Below are 8,128 nucleotides of genomic sequence, written 5' to 3' on the forward strand. Positions count from 1 at the left end.
TTTACAGATTAAATGCTATTCAGTGCATTGAATGTTATAACCCAGATTCTAACCCTGTGCCATGTGTAAGTGGCCAGTGTGGAAGAACTCAGATATGCTCCTTAAAAAATACTGAGGTCGAAGTAATACCACACATCTACATCTTTGACAAACCTGACAAAAACAAGAAATGGGGAAAGGATTCCCTATTTAATAAATGGTGCTGGGAAAGTAGAAAGCTGAAACTGGATTCTTTCCTTACTCCTTATACAAATATTAATTCAAGATGGATTAGAGACTTAAATGTTAGACCTAAAACCATAAAAACCCTAGAAGAAAACCTAGGTAATACCATTCAGGACATAGGCATGGACAAGGACTTCGTGTCTAAAACACCAAAAGCAACGGCAACAAAAGCCATAATTGACAAATGGGATCTAATGAAACTAAAGAGCTTCTGCACTGCAAAAGGAACTACCATCAGAGTGAACAGCCAACCTACAGAATGGGAGAAATTTTTTGCAATCTACTCATCTGACAAAGGGCTAATATCCAGAATCTACAAAGAACTCAAACAAATTTACAAGAAAAAAACAACCCCATCAAAAAGTGGGCAAAGGATATGAACAAACACTTCTCAAAAGAAGATTTATACAGCCAACAGACACATGAAAAAATGCTCATCATCACTGGCCACCAGAGAAATGCAAATCAAAACCACAATGAGATACCATCTCTCACCAGTTAGAATGGCAATCATTAAAAAGTCAGGAAACAACAGGTGCTGCAGAGGATGTGGAGAAATAGGAACACTTTTACACTGTTGGTGGGACTGTAAACTAGTTCAATAATTGTGGAAAACAGTGTGGCGATTCCTCAAGGATCTAGAACTAGAAATACCATTTGACCCAGCCATCCCATTACTGGGTATATACCCAAATGATTATAAATCATGCTGCTATAAAGACACATGCACACGTATGTTTATTGTGGCACTATTCACAATAGCAAAGACTTGGAACCAAACCAAATGTCCATCAGTGACAGACTAGATTAAGAAAATGTGGCACATACACACCGTGGAATACTATGCAGCCATAAAAAAGGATGAGTTCGTGTCCTTTGTAGGGACATGGATGCAGCTGGAAACCATCATTCTCAGCAAACTATGTCAAGAACAGAAAACCAAACACCACATGTTCTCACTCATAGGTGAGAATTGAACAATGAGATCACTTGGACACAGGAAGGGGACCATCACACACTGGGACCTATTGTGGCGAGGGGGTAAGGGGAGGGATAGCATTAGGAGATATACCTAATGTAAATGATGAGTTGATGGGTGCAGCACACCAACATGGCACAAGTATACATATGTAACAAACCTGCACATTGTGCTCACGTACCCTAGAACTTAAAGTATTAAAAAAAAAAACACTGAGGTCTCAGGACAGGTATAGTGGCTCATGTCTGGAATCCTAGTGTGTCCACAGTTCGTGGGTTCTTAGTCTCGCTGACTTAAAGAATGAAGCCGAGGACCCTCGAGATGAGTGTTATAGTTCTTAAAGATAGTGTGTCCGGAGTTTGTTCTTTCAGATGTTCAGACGTGTCCAGAGTTTCTTCCTTCTAGTGGGTTCGTGGTCTCACTGACTTCAGGAGTGAAACCACAGACCTTCACCGTGAGTGTTACAGTTCATAAAGGTTGCGCTTTGGGAGTTATTTGTTCCTCCCGTCTGGAGTTGTTCCTTCCTGCTGATGGGTTCCTTGTCTTGCTGGCTTCAGGAGTGAACCTGCAGATCTTCACAGTGAGTGTTACAGTTCTCAAAGGGGGCACGGACCCAGAGTCAGCAACAGCAAGATTTACTGTGAAGAGCAAAACAACAAAGCCACCACTGCTTAGAAGAGGACCTCGTCAGGTTGCCACAGCTGGCTTGGGTGGCCTGCTTTTAGTCCTTTATCTGGCCCCATCCACATCCTACTGATTGGTCCATTTTGCAGAGAGCTGATTGGTCCATTTTGACAGAGTGCTGATTACAAACCTTTAGCTAGACACAGAGTGTGTTTACAAACCTTTAGCTAGACACAGAGTGCTGATTGGTGCGTTTACAATCCTTTAGCTAGACACAAAAGTTCTCCAAGTCCCTCATCTGATTAGCTACACACAGAGCTCTGATTGGTGTGTTTACAATCCTTTAGCAAGTCACAAAAGTTCTCCAAGTCCCCACCTGTCCGAGAAGCCCAGCCGGCTTCACGTCTCACTGGCACTTGCTTGGGGACTTTGCAGTACGTAGCCCCAGTAGCCCAGAGGGAGCTCATCCCAGACAATCAAGAGGAAAACAAGGGAAGCGCGGAAGAGAGGGAGACCTGGTATGTATCATGGCCAAGGATCCCGCAAAGAGAGAACGGCGGTCCACGCATGGGATTCAGCCTTCGATCAAGTCCAGCAAGTGCTGGCTGGCCGCACTGATTGTGGGTCTTGCGGAGCCGGCGCCCACCGGGAACCCGCGCTGGGCCGCGAGAGCCGCGCGCAGCCCGGGCTCCCGCCCGCGCGTCTCCCTCCACACCTCCCTGTGAGCAGAGGGAGCCGGCTCTGGCCTTGGCCAGCCCCTGAGAGGGGCCCCCACAGCGCAGCGGCGGGCTGAAGGGCTCCTAGAGCGGGGCCAGAGTGGACGCCGAGACCGAGGAGGCGCCGAGAGTGAGCTAGGGTTGCTAGCACGTTGTCACCTCTCACTAGCACTTTGGGAGGCCGAGGTGGGTTCTCTGGAGTTGGAGACCAGCCTGGGCAAGCTCGGCAACAGAGGGAGACTCCATCTCAAGAAAAAAAAAAAAAAAAAAAAAAAAAAAAAAAAAGACACGGTGTAAGAAAAGGGCAGGCAGCACCATTGCAAGCTGGAACCAGAATGATATCACCCCTGAGAGGTCCTTCTTTTTGAAAATCGCATTGTCTCTTATGAATCCTGATGTTCTGAAAAAAATATGTGAGCTACTTTGGCTAAGTTGCAAATGATGGTAGAGTAAATTCTCAAGACTGTATTTTCATGCTGTTTCCTCTCTTTCAACGTAGGAGACAATGACTTGGCCCAGCAGCTAGCAGTTCTCTGGCAGAGAAATCCCTGGGCCCAGCCGGTCTATGAGAGAGTACATGTTCATCCGCTTCACCTTGGACTCCAGTGTAACCAGGGCAGGCTTCAGTGCATCCTTTCACAAGAGTAATGAGTTTAAATATTTTTTTAATCCCATTTTATCCCATCTCGTCTCATTTCCTCTCACTTTCTCTCTTCCTAATATTTTTGGGCACCAGGACACAAGGCAAGTCAGAGGACATGGATCTCTGCCAGGCTCTGGATGGCTGGCTCCCCTTATGTCAATGCTGAGTCCTGATCCAAAGCACTGTAGCCAAGTCGTACAAAAGTGTCCTGCTTCAGGTCTCTGGGTGGGGCATCGTCACTCTAGAAGAGGTATGTCCATGGAATGCATGAGACAGAGCTTTAAAGCATTTTTTTCAGCCTAGCTGAGGGCTGGAACTAGAGCACCGCTCATATCCATAACTCATCGAAGGAGCAAAACATCATCATTGATCCTTATAAATCACTTGGTTAAAGTCATCCATTTGAGAGTTGGCAGGAAGAGTTTGTTACTCTTGAAATATGAACTTGATGAGTGAAAAACAGGCACCATATATGGGATGCCATCTTGCGCAGTATGATTGAGACTTTTCAAACTTGACATGTGAAGTCCAGTAATAGCCTTAAATCCAAACTAAATGAAACATAATAAAGTAGTCCATGGAGGAGTGAAAGACTCCCATGTTTTTAACTGAAAAACATAATTTTAAAGTAGATTCTCAACCTAACATTAAAAATTAATCTAATATTTCCTGCATGCTTTTATATACCTTTTATAAAGTAGGGAGCAACTGATGATAAATTGTGTTCCTCACGCTCAAGAGACGCAGGCTGCATTGTGGCTTAAGAGCATGGGCTTTGCAATTAGACCTAAGATAAATTTTCATGCTGCAATTTGACTAGCTGTGTGAGCTGTCTACCCTTCCTTGCTGATGAGCTGCTAGTCCCTGATGACTGGAGAATTAATCACGTATATATTAATATGTATGACAGCTCATTATACATACATACATGTATACATATGTATGTATATAGTGAGGGTAGAACCACTGTAATTGATTCATATGTGTGCATATATATGTGTGTGTATATACATATATAATATATATAATATATATAATATATATAAATATGTGTATCTATGAGTGTGTGTGTATGTGTGTGTGTGTGTGTGTATTTGGCAGCTCCTTGTCTAGAATGTATTTCAAATTTAACCTGTGATATAATGGACTTTGGAGACTCATAAGCAGGGAGGATGGGTGGGGTATGAGGGATAAAAAACTACATATTGGGTGTAATGTATACTAGTCAGGTAACAAGTGCACTAAAATCTCAGACTTCACCAGTATGCAATTCATCCATGCAACCAAAAACCACTTGTACCCCAATTAGATAGATAGATAATCGATAACAAAAAAAGTTAACCTTTGAAAACTGAACACTTTATTCCTACCCTTTTCCATGTCACCCCTGCCCATAATTCCATACTCCTCACAATGTTAGCAAATGGAAAGTACATTTTTCTCATTATTTAAGTCAAAAATCTTGAAGTTATTTTTGACTTTTCTGTTTGTCTCACACTTAACCATCAACAAATCACTCTGGCTGTACCCTCACAATGTATCTAGATTGCAACCACGCCTCTCCATTTCTGTTGCTACCAGCCTAGCCCTTGTGCCTATCATCTCTCCTTGGCCTCAGGCAGTCCCCTTTTTATTGGACACTCTGCTCCTGCCCTTCCCTGCCCTCCACTCCTTACAGTCTAAGGACTGCACATAGAGTGATATTTTCAAACGTAAGTGAGATCATGCCATTCTGATGCCCAAAACCCTTCGCCTTCCTCTTCTTACTCAGAATAAGTCTTTTCAGTTTCCTGCATGACCTGGACATGCTACCTTTGGAATCTCTCATTCTGCCTCATCCATTCTGACTTCCATGATGTACCTCTACCACATCAAGCCTTTACACTAACTGTTTTCTGAACTGGAATGTTTTCTCCCACATAACCATCTGGCTTGATTCTTTATTTCATTAATGTCTCTGCTAAGATGTTACTCCAATGATGTGGCTTTTCTAACTTAACTCTCACAATAAGGTACCCTTCTCCCTCCTCCCATCCATTTTTCTTTATAGAATTTATCACCATCTCACATATTATGTATTTGTTTATTGTATGTCTTCCCCATCTACAAAGAAATCTTTATGAAACAGCTAATTTGTCTTCATTACTTACCTCTATATCCCATATCTCAACAACCACCACAAACTGAGTAGCCAACAGCACGTGCTCAATACATACTTGTTATACTGACTATTTCCTATGCTCTGGCTATATTTTCAAGCATTTTTATTGCTTACACTTTGAAAACCCCCCAAGGAAACTAAGAAAGCATAAAAATCCAGTTGCCAATCCTATTCAAGTAACCTACCTTTGTTTCTTTGTGGGAAGGCTGCGGTGGATATTTGCATGCAGACAAGGGATCATCACATCCCCCAAGTATCTGGAGACCTATTCATCCAACCTCAACTGTTCTTGGGACGTCCTGGTCCAAAGTGGCCTGACCATTGCTGTTCATTTTGAACAGCCTTTCCAGATTCCAAATGGAGATTCTTCTGGCCACCAGGGTGATTACTTCGTGGTAGGTCTTGCTTGCTACCCTTTCTAATTACGTTTTCCATAGACTTTACTCAGAAAACAAAGTGATAATTTTTCTCTCCTGGACATAAATGGATAAGAATTACGTACTCCTTCTTTTGCAATGTAAAGGAGTTGATGTGATTTTAATTTGTCTTTCTTGCTAAGAAATGGTCCTGATATTCTCCACTCGTTGGAGCCTGTGGAGGGAATGGTCATTTTTGTGGCAGCCGTGCTTCACCGACTCTGTTCACCTCGGATAATCAAATGTTTGTTCAGTTAATTTCTGATTATAGTAATGAGGGGCAAGGATTTAAGATCAAATATGAGGCGAAGAGTTTAGGTAAGTATTTTCACTGAGAATTATATCTACTTTTCCTGCAATTGCTTGGTCATCTTTGATTAAATAGATTTGAGAAAAAACATATAAAGTTTTCTTTTCTGAACTAACAGTAATAGAATTAATAAGAATGCCTACTCTTAAGTACTTATTATGTTTGATACATTCAATATCTCATTGTGACTACTTTTCAAGTAAAGTATCATTATTTCCATTTTAAAGATAAGTAAAATGAAGCTTGGACTTTTTCAAGGCCACATATCTAATTAGTGACCAAACTGAAATTTTCCATGAGTATAAGATAAACTATTCTTCGTGATCCCTGAAATTCCTTAGACCTTTCCATTATAAGATGTCTAATTGTAAGTTAAATCTAGTTATAGAAACATTATAAGAATTACATTTGCCTTATTTTGTAATAATGTGTATGTTGTTTTTAAAGGAATACATAATCTTTTGATTCTGTTATTACTGATTGAATTATATGTTATCTAAGATCTTTACTTAATTGATTGTACTTAATTACACTTGATTATAATTGCATTTAATTCTACTGTAATGATTTGATTTTGGAGACTTTACTTTTTAGTAATGTTTAATTGAATAAATAAATAAGTAAATAAAATATGATAAATTTTTGCTTTTGTCCCACCAGAAGTTAGATAATACAGATTTCAAAATGATCCTACTACTTGTATCTCAGGTTCCTAAAAAAAAAATATATATATCTCTCTCAATGAAATCATATGTTTTATTGCACATTGTATGAGATTTAAAGTCAATATCATTTCTTCATTTTGGTAAAATAAATGAGTAAGAGTGTTTATGAACTGACACCCAGAAATAATCAAATAGCTGGAGTAAGGTCCAAAACACCAGGGAAGGGGCTTTGGTCACTTCCCAGTGCACAGAGCTCTGGCACAAGGAGGGAGCTTTAATGCAACTCTCTGGGCACCTGCACTATGGGTTTCTAGGCTGGGACCTTCTCATCCCTCTCTCTCTCCATGCTGAGCTCTGCAGCTGAGTCACAAATGGGAAGGTTTTCACCTGGTACCAAAGCATTTTGAGAGTAGCAGTGTCTTGAGTCTAGTGAGTAGACATCAGACCGTCCTACAGAACTCTACTTTTCTATTTTTATTTATGATAGACTCAGTCTTTTTTTCTTTCTTGAGACAGGTCTTGCTCTGTCGCCCAGGCTAGAGTGCAGTGGTGGGATCTCAGCTCACTGCAACCTCCGCCTCCCAGGCTCAAGTGATTCTCCTTACTCAGCCTCCCTAGAAGCTGGGATTACAGGTATGTATCATCACACCCAGCTAATTTTTGTATTTTTGGTAGAGATGGGGTTTCGCCATGTTGCCTGGGCTAGTCTTGAACTCCTGAGCTCAGGTGAGCCACCTGCCTCTGCCTCCCAAAGTGCTGGGATTACTGGAGTGAGCCACTGTGCCCAGCCAATAGACTCAGTCTTGATTTAAATTTTTAAAGTCAACATTTAATGGTAATTCAGATACACTGAGAGATACACTAAGGGTATATTTGACATTGCACCTCTTCTATTTCTTTATGGACTCGCTGTTCATGCAAGTATGGTTATGGCCATTGCTTTCTCCCTGTCTTTCTTAAAGTTTATTATGACTGTAGTTGACATCAGACTTAAACAAAAGTCTTTTGATTTCACAACCTATTGTTGGCAACCTGAAGCAATAGCATCACTCTTATTTCTCTCTACTTACCAACTCAACCATATTCCATAACTATAGCCAGCCTCCTACTTCCCACATCTATCTGGTTATCTTCCCACCTTATCTACTCCCATGCCACTCCTATTTCTCAGCCTTTAACATAGGTCCTTTTGTGAACATCTTTCGATATTGAATCACCTAGTTTTGTACCATTTTTCTCCAGAGACACTCTTTCGCTGTGGTTGATTGAGATTTCTAGGATCCTGTGGTAGATGCCTTTTATTCTCACCTGATTAATCTCATCTATTAATTAATTAATCAAACATTTACAAAGTGTTTCACATCATGAAAACTACCAAGTTCTGGCAAG

General features: G+C 41.0%; 1 long non-coding RNA gene across 1 annotated transcript; it reads left to right on the plus strand.

Annotated features, from left to right (window-relative positions):
• Positions 1-1,983: 1,983 nt before the first annotated feature.
• On the plus strand, positions 1,984-6,063 carry LOC139356100 (uncharacterized). The gene is made up of 4 exons (XR_011607484.1): positions 1,984-2,346; positions 3,044-3,188; positions 3,281-3,437; positions 5,554-6,063. It is a non-coding gene; the product is annotated as an uncharacterized lncRNA (long non-coding RNA).
• Positions 6,064-8,128: the final 2,065 nt, after the last annotated feature.

The sequence above is a fragment of the Macaca nemestrina genome, chromosome 9, assembly GCF_043159975.1.
Source record: "Macaca nemestrina isolate mMacNem1 chromosome 9, mMacNem.hap1, whole genome shotgun sequence".
Classification (NCBI taxonomy): domain Eukaryota; kingdom Metazoa; phylum Chordata; class Mammalia; order Primates; family Cercopithecidae; genus Macaca; species Macaca nemestrina.